This window comes from Capra hircus, chromosome 2 (genome assembly GCF_001704415.2).
Source record: "Capra hircus breed San Clemente chromosome 2, ASM170441v1, whole genome shotgun sequence".
Lineage (NCBI taxonomy): Eukaryota > Metazoa > Chordata > Mammalia > Artiodactyla > Bovidae > Capra > Capra hircus.
This window is the reverse complement of record NC_030809.1, coordinates 133,359,515-133,372,534: the sequence shown is the minus strand read 5'-3', so window position 1 is coordinate 133,372,534 and position 13,020 is coordinate 133,359,515. Positions and strand designations below refer to the sequence as shown.

Here is a 13,020-nt window from a genome sequence, read left to right as displayed (position 1 = left end):
CCCTTATGGTAGAAAGTGAAGAGGAACTGAAGAGCTTCTTGATAAAAGTGAAAGAAGAGGGTGAAAGAGCTGGCTTAAAACTCAACATTCAAAAAATGAAGATCATGGAATCCAGTCTCATCACTGCACACAAATAGATGGGGAAACAGTGGAGACAGTGACAGACTTCATTTTCTTGGGCTCCAGAATCACTACAGATGATGACTGCAGCTATGAAATTAAAAGACACTTGTTCCTTCAAAGAAAAGCTCTGACAAACCTAGGCAGCATGTTAAAAAAGCAGAGACATTACTTTGCCAACAAAGGTCCATATAATCAAAACTATGCCTTTTTCAGTAGTCATTTATGTTTGTGGAGATGGACCATAAAGAAGGCTGAGCATCAAAGAGTTCATGCGTTTGAACTGTGGTATTGAGAAGATTCTTGAGGGTCGGTTGGACTTTAAGGAGATCAAACCAGTAAATTTTAAATTAATCCTGAATACTCACTGAAAGGATTGATTGTGAAGCTGAAGTGCCAGTACTTTGGTCACCTGATGCAAAGAGCCTACTCCATGAACAGAGAAACCTGGTGGGCTACAGCCCATGGGGTCACAAAGAGTCTTATCTATAGTGATTTGCTTTTGGCCTTTCTTAATGTTGTGGCAGCAAATAGAAATTCTTAATTTTGATGTCAAATTTATCAGTCTTTTCCTTTGTGGTCAGGGACCTATTTAAACACATGTTGTCTACTCACATATTCTTCTGTATTTCCTTAAAGAAACTTTGCATATTTACCTTTCATAAACAGGTATGTGACCCATCGGGAATCTGTTTTCGTTCTTGATGTAAAGGTAGGTCAATGTCTGTTATTTCCCATGTGAGTGTCCAATCCATCCATTTGAAAAGACCACAATGAGATACTGGTACACACTCAAGAAAAAATGGTAGAATGTTTCATAAAATGGCTATATTAAAGAATATCAAAGATATTAGAACTGGAATTTTCTTTGCTGGTGAATATATGTAGAACAACTACTTTGGAAAACTGTGCAGAAGTACCTATTAATGATTTTGTGTTGTTCAAAGTTGCTTCAGTGGTGTCTGACTCTTTGTGACCCTATGGACCATAGGCCTGCAGGTTCCTCTGACCATGGGATTTTCCAAGCAAGAATATTGGAGTGGGTTGCCATTCTCTTCTCCTAGGGATCTACTTGACCCAAGGATTGAACCCACAGTTGTGTCTGACTGTTTGCAACCCCATAAACTGTAGCACATCAGGCTTCTCTGTTCCTCACCATCCCTGGAGTTTGCCCAAGTTAGTGTCCATTGAATTGGTGATACCATCCAACCATCTCATCCTCTGTCATCCCCTACTCCCCTGCCCTTAATCTCTCTCAGCATCAGGGTCTTTACCAATGAGTGAGTTCTTCGCATCAGATGGCCAAAGTATTGGAGTTTCAGCTTCAACATCAGTCCTTTAATGAGTATTCAAGATTGAGTTCCTTTCCAATTGACTGGTTTGATTTTCTTGTGGTCCAAGCAGCTCTCAAGAGTCTTCTCCAGCACCACAGTTCAAAAGAATCAGTTCTTAAATGCTCAGCCTTCTTTATGGTCCATCTCCCACATCCATACATGACTACTGGAAAAGCTGTATGTTTGACTGTATGGAGCTTTGTAGGCAAAGTGATGACTCTGGTTTTTAATACACTGCTTAGGTCCGTCATCACTTTCCTGCCAAGAAGCAATTGCCTTCTAATTTCATGGTTGCAGTCACCATCTTCAGTGATTTTAGAGCCCATGAAGAGAAAATCTGTCAGTGCTTCCAACTAGATTTTTCCTAATGATAAAAATAAGTATATACAAATCCTAAAAGATCCTAAAATTCCTAAAAGATGATGCTGTGAAAGTGATGCACTCAATATGCCAGCAAATTTGGAAAACTCAGCAGTGGCCACAGGACTGGAAAAGGACAGTTTTCATTCCAATCCCAGAGAAAGACAATGCCCCAAAATGTTCAGACTACCAAAAATTTGCACTCATCTCACACGCTAGCAAAGTAGTGCTCAAAATTCTCCAAGCCAGCCTTCAACAGTATGTGAAGAGTGAACTTCCACATATTCAAGCTGGATTTAGAAAAGGCACAGAAACCAGAGATCAAATTGCCAGCATCCTTTGGATCATGGAAAAAGCAAGAGAGTTCCAGAAAAACATCTATTTCTGCTTTATTTACTGTGCCAAAACCTTTGACTGTGTGGGTCACAATATACTATGGAAAATTCTTCCAGAGATGGGAATACCAGACCACTTGACCTGCTCTTGAGAAACCTATATGCAAGTCAGGAAGCAACAGTTAGAACTGGACATGGAACAACAGACTGGTTCCAAATAGGAAAAGGAGTACATCAAGGCTGTATATTGTCATCCTGCTTATTTAACTTCTATGAAGAGTACATTATGAGCACCGCTGTGCTGGAGTAAGAACAAGCTGAAATCAAGATTTCTGGAAGAAATATCAATAACCTGAGATATGCAGATGATACTACTCTTATGGCAGAAAGCAAAGAAGAACTAAAGAGTCTCTTGATGAAAGTAAAAGTCCAGTTCAGTTCAGTCTCTCAGTCATGTCAGACTCTTTGGGACCCCATGAATCACAGCATGCCAGGCCTCCCTGTCCATCACCAACTCCCGGAGTTCACTCAGACTCACATCCATCGAGTCAGTGATGCCATCCAGCCATCTCATCCTCTGTCGTCCCCTTCTCTTCCTGCCCTCAATCCCTCCCAGCATCAGAGTCTTTTCCAATGAGTCAAATCTTCACATGAGGTGGCCAAAATATTGAAGTTTCAGCTTTAGCATCATTCCTTCCAAAGAAATCCCAGGGCTGATCTCCTTCAGAATGGACTGATTGGATCTCCTTGCAGTCCAAGGGACTCTCAAGAGTCTTCTCCAACACCACAGTTCAAAAGCATCAATTCTTCGGTGCTCAGCCTTCTTCACAGTCCAATTCTCACATCCATACATGACTACTGGCAAAACCATAGCTTTGACTAGATGGACCTTAGTCGGCAAAATAATGTCTCTGCTTTTGAATATGTTATCTAGGTTGGTCATAACGCTTCTTCCAAGGAGTAAACGTCTTTTAATTTCATGGCTGCAATCACCATCTGCAGTGATTTTGGAGCCCCAAAAAATAAAGTCTGACACTGTCTCTACTGTTTCCCCATCTATTTCCCATGAAGTGATGGGACCAGATGCCATAATCTTCATTTTCTGAACGTTGAGCTTTAAGCCAACTTTTCCACTCTCCTCTTTCACTTTCATCAAGAGGCTTTTTATCTCCTCTTCACTTTCTGCCATAAGGGTGGTGTCATCTGCATATCTGAGGTTATTAATATTTCTCCCGGCAATCTTGATTCCAGCTTGTGCTTCTTCCAGCCCAGCGTTTCTCATGATGTACTCTGCATATAAGTTAAATAAGCAGAGGAGAGTGAAAAAGTTGGCTTAAAGCTCAACATTCAGAAAACTAAGATCATGGCATCTGGTCCAATTACTTCATGGCAAATAGATGGGGAAACAGTGGCATGCTTTATTTTGGGGGGCTCCAAAATCACTGCAGATGGTGACTGCAGCCATGAAATTAAAAGATGCTTACCCCTTGGAAGGTAAGCTATGACCACACTAGATAGCATATTAAAAAGCAGAGTCATTACTTTGCCAGCAAAGGTCCATCTTGTCAAGGCTATGGTTTTTCCAATAGTCATGTATGGATATGAGAGTTGGACTATAAAGAAAGCTGAGCACCAAAAAACTGATGCTTTTGAACTTTGATATTGGAGAAGACTCTCATGAGTCCCTTGGACTGCAAGGAGATCCAACCAGTCCATCCTAAAGGATATCCCTCCTGAATGTCCATTGGAAGGACTGATATTGAAGCTTAAACTCTGATACTTTGGCCACCTGATATGGAGAACTGTCTCATTGGAAAAGTCCCTGATGCTGGGAAGGATTAAAGATGGGAGGAAAAGGGGAAGACAGAGGATGAGATGGTTGGATGGCATCACCAACTCAATGGACATGAGTTTCAGCAAGCTTCAGGAGTTGGTGATGGACAGGGAGGCCTGGAGTGCTGCAGTCCATGGGGTCCCAAAAAGAGTCCGACACAACTGAGTGACTGAACTGAACTGAACCGAATACAAATCCTATTGATAAGGTGAATGATGTTAGATTTGTGATCTCCGAAGAAGATTTAGCTTCAGTACCAGAGACCAGGCTTGATCACTCAAGAGATTTTGGGTAGCACAGTTTTATTAAAGTGAAAAAGGGGCAGAGAAAGCTTCTGACATAGACATCAGAAGGGGGACAGAGAGTGCCCCCCTCGCTAGTCTAAGCAAAGGAATTGTATATATTTTTAAAATTAGTTATTGTAATAAATCAAAATAATGTCTCAAGCTTGTAAAAAATTTACCAGACCCACTCCCAAAATTTGCATTTTAAGATAACAGGTTTAGAATTTAACAATAGATAAATTTACCAGACCCACTCCCACAATATACATTCTAAGATATTAGTATTAGTCAGAAGGTTTCCAAGAAGGAGAAACTGTCCTCAGGCAGGATGCATTGTTGTTATATAATCTTTAGTACAGAGTTTAAGCTGAATTGTTTTTTTGTTAATCATTAGTTCTGATTTTTACAAATAAAAAAGTTTTGACTAAGGAATGTAGAGAAAATAAAATGAATTTCAGACCCCTATTTGATCTTTGAGAGCCCCAGACCCCTCTCTCCTTCTTGGGGACCCCGGACTTCCTATCAACATGCCTAGGAATTGACTCTGTCACTATGACCCAGGAAGTCCTCACTCTTAGATATGGGAGAGTAGGTCAACTTCAGGGAAGGGATGCATCTTTATGGCAATAAAGCTATTATTTACAGATATCCTAAGAAAAGCTATGACAAACCTAAGCCACATATTAAAAAGCAGAGATATCACTTTGCCAACAAACATCCATATAATCGAAGGTATGGTTTTTCCAGTAACAGTGTACTTATGTGAGATTTGTACCATAAAGAAGGCTGAGCACAGAAGAATTAATGGCTTTGAGTTGTGGCACTGGAGAAGTCTTGTGAGTCTCTTGGATCACAAGGAGATGAAACCAGTCAATCCTAAAGGAAATCAACCTGAATATTCTTTGGAAGGACTTATGCTAAAGCTGAAGCTCCAATGCTTTGGCCACCTAATGTGGAGAGCCAACTCATTGGAAAAGACTCTGATGCTGGGAAAGAGCAGGAGGAGAAGGGGGCAACAGAGGATGAGATGGTTGGATGGTATCACTAACTCAATGGATATGAGTTTGGGCAAACTCCATAAAATAGTGAAAGACAGGGAAGTCTGGTGTGCTGCAAGTTCATGGAGTTGCAAAGAGTCAAACATGACTTGGCGAGTGAACAACAACAGAAGTAGTCACCAAAACACATGTATGAGTATGCTCATAGCGATTCTAGGTATAGCATCAAATATAATTTCTAAGTTATAGCCAAGTTGAAATTGCTGGCATCAAATATACATTTTCCTATTCTGAGTAGAAATTGGTTAAAATATATGACAACAACTTGTAGACTGAAAGCAATGACTATATTAGGGCTATTATCTTTGGGAGAATGGAAACACACAAGAAGAATTGCACATTCATCTTAGCTTCCTCTATGATATGCAAGATAGGGAATAAGGGGAACAGTACAGTAAAGGATTCCTGCTGCTACTGCTGCTAAGTCGCTTCAGTAGTATCCAACTCTGTGCGACCCCCATAGACGGCAGCCCACCAGGCTCCCCCATCCCTGGGATTCTCTAGAAAAGAACAATGGAGTGGATTGTCATTTCCTTCTCCAACGCATGAAAGTGAAAAGTGAAAGGGAAGTCGCTCAGTCATGTCCGACTCTTAGCGAACCCATGGACTGCAGCCCACCAGGCTCCTCCATCCATGGGATTTTCCAGGCAAAAGTACTGGAGTGGAGTGCCATTGCCTTCTCCAAAAGAATTCCTAGCATTCATATAAAAATTCCTACTGAGTTCTTGACCTCAACATAGACTGTTCATAGGCATGATATTAGTCTGAAAGGCCTAGCAGAGATTTCTTGGAAGATGGAGAATTATGCTGATATTTTAGAGACTACAAAGTGATGGGTAATGTTGAGTCCAGTGCAGTCAAGTCGATGATTGAGGGTCAAGAAATGCTCACAGTATAAAAACAAGATGCACCCTTTAGACACAAGATAAATAATGAAACATGCCTGCCTCAACAAACCTTAATGCCAGATCTCAAGAAAATCAAGGAGATTTACTGGTGATTTAATTTCCATCCAGAAAAAAAAAAAAAATTTGGATTTGTTCCTTTGTATTTTATGTTTCATTTTTTAATAGAAATTTATTTATTTTAATTGGAGGCTAATTACTTTTCAATATTGTATTGGTTTTACCATACATTGACATGAATCTGCCACAGGAGTACATGTGTTCTGTTTAACATAATTGAAGGAAGAATATGTAATCCAAAACTTCTGAAATGTATCACTCATATGAAAAGTTCACAATAAAAATGCACTGCATACTAGATATGTGAATATGCAGGCAAAATGATTAGAAATCAGTAGTAGAAATAGTCAATAGAAGCAGATCTGGAGATGATTTAGTTATTAAAATTAGAAGACAAAGACTAATTTAATATGTTAAACGAATATTTTAAATAAAAATAAAGCAGAAGATGGAAAATAGTTTAAAAAGCATATCAACAGATAATTTGAATTTATAAAGCTCAACTGTATATTCTGAAAGCTAAGAAACTACTGTTTTGAGACTAAGAACTCATTGCTTGCATTTAATTGAAATTAACTGCAGGTGAAGATAAGAGACGTAAAGACAAACACAGGTCAATAAAGTTTACTCAAAATGAAGTACAGAAAAGTAAAGAATCAGTTGAGTTCAGTCACTCAGTCATGTCCGACACTTCGTGACCCCATGGGCCACAGCACACCAGGCCTCCCTGTCCGTCACCAACTCCTGGAGTTTACTCAAACTCATCGCCATTGAGTCAGTAATGCCTTCCAGCCATCGCATCCATTGTCATCCCCTCTCCTCCTGACTTCAATCTTTCCCAGCATCAGGCTCTCTTGCAATAAGTCAGCTCTTCGCATCAGGTGGCCAAATTATTGGAGTTTCTGCTTCAACATCAGTCCTTCCAGTGAACCCTCAGGACTGATCTCCTTTAGGATGGACTTGTTGGGTCCCCTTGCAGTCCGAGGGACTCTCAAGAATCTTCTCCAACACCATAGTTCAAAAGCATCAATTCTTCAGTGCTCAGCTTTCTTCATAGGCCAATTCTCACATTCATACATGACTACTGGAAAAACCATAGCCTTGACGAGATGGATATTTGCTGGCAAAGTAGTGTCTCTGCTTTTTAATACGCTGTCTAAGTTGATCATAAGCTTCCTTCCAAGGAGCAAGAGTCTTTTAATTTCATGGCTGCAGTCACCATCTGCAGTGATTTTGGAGCCCCCCCCCCCCAAAAACAAAGTATGCCACTGTTTCCACTGTTTCCCCATCTATTTCCCATGAAGTGATGGGACCGGATGCCATGATTTTAGTTTTCTGAACGTTGAGTTTTAAGCCTACTTTTTCACTCTCCTCTTTCACTTTCATCAACAGGCTCTTTAGTTCTTCACTTTCTTCCATAAGGGTGGTGTCATCTGCATATCTGAGGTCCCTCTTCTTTTTTTTTTTTTTTTTTTTGTCCTTGGTGTGAAATGTTGGTTGAGTAATTTGGGTTGATTTTTTGTTAAGGGTGACTTGTGCCTGTGTTCTTACCTCCTAAAGTGCATGTTACAGGGAGGCAATGGCCGTGTGGCTGGGGGGGTGGGGTGGGTGGGGAGGGGCAGAGGGGGGCTGGTGTTCTCAGTCAGGAACAGAGTGGGTTCTCAGAGTGCCAGAATAAAGGAGACAGTTCTGCCCCTGGCCCTCCATGCGTCTTGACATAATTGACAATTTCCTTAATTTTTGCCCCTGCCTCCAACCTATGACCAACCAACCACATGAACTCCTGCTCCTAATTACCTCACTTGCAGCTTCCCTGGGCCAGTAGCCTCCAGTCAAGGCACACCTGAAGCCTTCTTTGTTCTTCATTACAAAGTTTTCCCACTCCTCTGCCTGCCTTTGAGTGTCTGCCAAAGGCAATTGATGTGGCAACCTCTGAATACTCAATTCTCACTAATTTCAACAGTGGTTTCAACTACACAGTGAAGAGAAAGGGCAAATTAGCCAAGATGGTGTGGTCAGGCTCTCTTGCCCCACATTTTGTACATAATTGCCGGGAGCCAGCACAGGCGATCCCACTCATGACAAGGTCATGTGGAGAGACCTGATGGGCAAGGCGATTCAGGCTTCAGGTGTTCCCCTGGGTTTTCCTGAACATCTAACCCAAAAACCTGCCTGCCTTATTGTACTGTGCTTTCCACTCTTTTGCCTCTAAAAGGAATTAACTTAGGGTTCCAGTTAACAGTCTCCTGCATATAAAAAGAATGTCTCGGCTTAAACCCCTTTGATGGCTTTCTAACTTATCTGACCGGTCTACCTGGACTTTACAACTTATGGATTGTTTACAGCCCCCAACCATGAGAGGCACGAAGCTTAAAACATCTTAAAGATATAGAGCCTTTTAGAGCTAAGAATTAGTTTGGTGAAGGGTTCCATTGTTGAGTTAATGTTTGCGGCCAGGCATCCATATCCTTTATCTTTTAGGCACCTGGGAGGATATTAATCAATGTAATCGGGATGCAGAAATAGGAATATAGTAGTTTTGATGTTAGCAATACTAGACTTTTGAGTTAATTAATTTTCTCTTTGTTATAAATCACTGTACTCCACCTTCTTGTTATAAAATGTTGTATCCTTGCTATGTAAGAATGTAACTTCATTTAGTGCTTTCTGAGAGTGGCACCAGACTTTGGGAAGAACAACACTATTACCCTTATCAGAAAAGGGCTGTAAAATGTTAATTAGCCTTCTGGCCAGAAGGTGATGTAAATCACCTAAGACTTATGTATACAACTAGGTATGCAGAGAGAAAGCCTGGTCTTGATAAGAGTCAGAGCTGCTGATGCTGCATAATTTTGTATTATCCATTGATCTCTAGTAAAATCAAAAGTATATAAGGCCTTTCAGGACAATAGAGGATGGGCCAGTCACTGGACTGATTTGCCCCGTGTCTTCTTTACTCTATTTTCAGGCTGAATTCCCATCTGGGGCGTGGAGGCTCATCATGTTTATTTACTTGCCCTGGCTTCTAAGATCCAGGATAGATGGAACCCAAGGCGGGGCACCCTCTGCTATTCAAACGGCCACCGGTGACCTAACATAGATGGTGCAAATCTCTTGTCCTGAGGTTTTATTAGCTTTCCCTGTAAACCAAGTTATTCAACATCTTTTCTCCACTAAATTTTCCTACTATACTATTTCTTCTTAATTTCTTTTATATTTCTAAATAAATAAGTTTTCCTCACCTACGCTATCTCCCCTTTGAATTCCCTGGATCCACTGGGGCAGGACCCCGGCATATAATGATTATGTAACAGCTGAGATCACTTATACCACTGCACATGAGTGTCACAAGGTGCTTGCTTTGTCACGTTCTGTACGCATATGTGAGCTTCTCTGAGAAAGCAGCAGCATCACTGCTGCCATCGTGGCTCTGTCTGTTGGGTCAACCATGAGAGGAGAGCATTGTGGTACAGCTGCAGCATCAGCCAGGAAAGAATAAACATATCTGCACTTTGTACAGCTCTTTGCATCTTCTTCCAGCCTCTTAGCTTGCACCTTTCCTAACCTGGGTTCAGCGAACACTGTGCAAAGTGTAAACAGCAAGATAGTTGGCATCGTGGACAGGGTCAGTGATACACATGGCAATATTAATTATGCAGGATATCTTAATACACCTGGAAACTAGAAGCTGTACTTTTGTTTTCTCATTCTGACTTTTAGGTTTCCCTTAACCACACATCTGGCTAGGAAAGGAGGAGGGATGGGAGAGTATGTCTGTCATGTCCGAAGTCTCTGCTGCAGCTGAATTTTATCAGGTGAGAAATCAGTGGAAGGAGAGTGAGCTTTGAAGCCAGGCAAGCTTGGATCGATGGCTAGAACTGACACTCACTAGCTGTGTGATCTAGGGTTTGGGACCTTCACCCTAAGGCCTCCATCTTTTTATCTATTAAATGAGCAAAAGCACCTACCCCATACAACTGTTTGGAAGAATATAAAATAGTCATAATATCAGGTGGCCATTAACAAGCTTGCCCCAGCAAGGACTTAAACAATGCCAGTCTTCATGTTCTTCCCTTCTTATTCCTTTCAAATCAAGGAGTAACTTGCTACTTATATGGCCCTTTAATACTAAAAGGCCTTAATACTTATTAACACAGATTATTCCCACAGAGGTTTTTTTTTTTTTTTTTTCCACACGTCAACTGGCTCAGTGTTGAGGGAACAGTAATGCCTAAGCCATGTTTCCTGTTTGCTCACAATTTAATTGAGGAGAAAATTCCTTACTTGAACAATTAAAGTATATTGTGTTATAGGATATGCCCAAATCATATGACAAAGGTGGTGAGTGTTACTTGAGCTCATAGAAAGGGATGTGCATTTTGGTGACCTGAAAATGATCTGCAGCCAAATTGAAGTATATCTAGGCACTAAAACACCTGCACAGAATTGGCTAAGTCACAAGTGCAGTTAAAAATAAATCATGTGAAAATAATACATGTTTGTTACATTGAAAATTTGGAAGACATAAAAAAGAAATTAAAAAGAAATTATCTACAATCTATATTCTGGAGATAATCACTGGTAATATTGTAAGTTGTTTAATCATAGTCTTTTTTACTATACATAATTTTAAAATAATTTGTTAAACAGTTATAAAGATTAAATACATACACAAATGCATAAATACATATGCATTCTTTCAGTATGATTTTTCTCAAATAATTCTCAAATCATTCATTATTTGAATTCTCAAATAATTCATGATAAACAAAGTTTATCAAGTAGAGTTTAAAATCTTCTATTATTCTTATAATCATATTATTTTTGATTATGTCATCCTGTATTATATATGTTATCTCCATTTTCAATACTATCAATAAAGTTGAATAAGGTAGCAAAGTGGATCTTTTTACACAAACTATTTTTCTGCAGTTTGGATTATATCCTTAGATTCCCAAAAAGTGGAGATCACTAGTTAAAAGGGCAAGAATGTCTTTGAATTTCTTGATACATGTTGGAAAATGTTTTTCACAAAGTCAGGCATATCCCATCTCACTGCAGGACTTCAAGAGAAGGGTGTCACAAGGAAGAGGGCAGGCCATCCCTGTCACAAAAATAGCATGAGGGAGTAGGTGTGTTTTTTAGGGAAAAGAGGCTGTATCATCAGCAGGACCTAGCCCAGGCCTTGTCATTGAGTATTGGTCCATGAATTACTTGATAATTAAATGAAAGCTACAACGATGAAGAACTGTGGACATGTTAGGAAAACGTAGAATAGAAATGTTTTTTGAAGAAGATGAAGTCTTTGAAAAACATTGTGAGACAAGTTTGGAGAGGGCTGTGGACAGTCTTAAATATCACAGTAAGGGCTTGGGGTTTAAACCAATAAACCAACAAGAACCACAAAATAATTTTGCAAGGGAATAATATGAGAAGAATAAAGAATTTTGCCATTTTTGGCCCTCTGAGCAGCACCATGGTGGTTGGCAAAAACAAGCACCTTATGAAAGGAGGCAAAAGGGGAGCCAAGAAGAAAGTGGTTGAACCATTTTCTAAAAAAGATTGGTGTGATGTGAAAGCATCAGCTATGTTCAATATAAGGAATATTGGTAAAATATTGGTCACAAGATCTCAAGGAACCAAAATTGCATCTGATGACCTCAAGGGGCATGTTTTTGAAGTGAGTCTTGCTGATCTACACAATGATGACGTTGCATTTAGAAAACTCAAACTAATTTCTGAGGATGTTCAGGGCAAAAAATTCTTAATTAACTTACATAGCATGGATCTTTCCATGGCATGGATCAAAAAATGGCAAAACATGATTAAAGCTCATGTTGATGTCAAGACTACCAATGGTTACTTGCTTCATCTGTTTTGTGTGGGTTCTAATAAAAAAAATATGCAGCAATCAGATTCAGATGACTTCTTATGCCCAGCACCAGCAGGTGCACCAGATTTGCAAGAAGATGATGGAAATCATGACCTGAAAGGTGCAGACAAATGACTTGAAAGAGTTGGTCAATAAATTGATTTCAGATAGCATTGGGAAAGACATAGAAAAAGCTTGCCAATCTATTTACCCGCTCCATGATGTCTTCATTAGAAAAGAAAAAATTCTGAAGAAGCCCAAGTTTGAACTGGGAAAACTCATGGAGTTACATGTTGAAGGTAGTAGTTCTGGAAAAGCTGCTGGGGGTGGGACAGGTGCTAAAGTTGAATGGGATGATGGATATAAGCCACCAGTTCAAGAATCTGTTTAAAATGCAGACTTTTAATGGTGACAAATAAAAGATCTTATTTGTTGAAAAAAAATAATGAATTTTGCAAATAATCCTCAGAGCATTTATGGGATGGTTGGGAAAGACCGACTGCAAAGGAACAAACTGCAGAAGAGCTTGTAGAAATTAAGATTCTCTATTTGGCTATTTCAATTATCTAAATGTAAAATAAAAATACTGGGATAAAGGAACAGGGATGGGAATGGAAAAGAGGATGTGAGAAAATAATGTAGGGGAGTTCTCGGCAACCCAGTGGTTAAGACTCCATGGCTTTACTGCCCAGGTCCAAGGTTCAATCCCTGGTTGGGGAAATTAACATCCCACAAGCTGCTCAGCAGGGCCAAAAAATAAATAAATAGACAAAGTGGATTGGTCATTTACTGTACATGGGGAGAGGGATAGTGGGAAGAGCCTAAATGATCTTTACTGTACCACTGGGATACTCTTCA

The 13,020-nt window shown here is 39.9% G+C and overlaps 1 pseudogene; it reads left to right on the top strand.

The window, feature by feature from the left end:
* Positions 11,767 to 12,553, top strand: LOC102168866 (annotated as a pseudogene).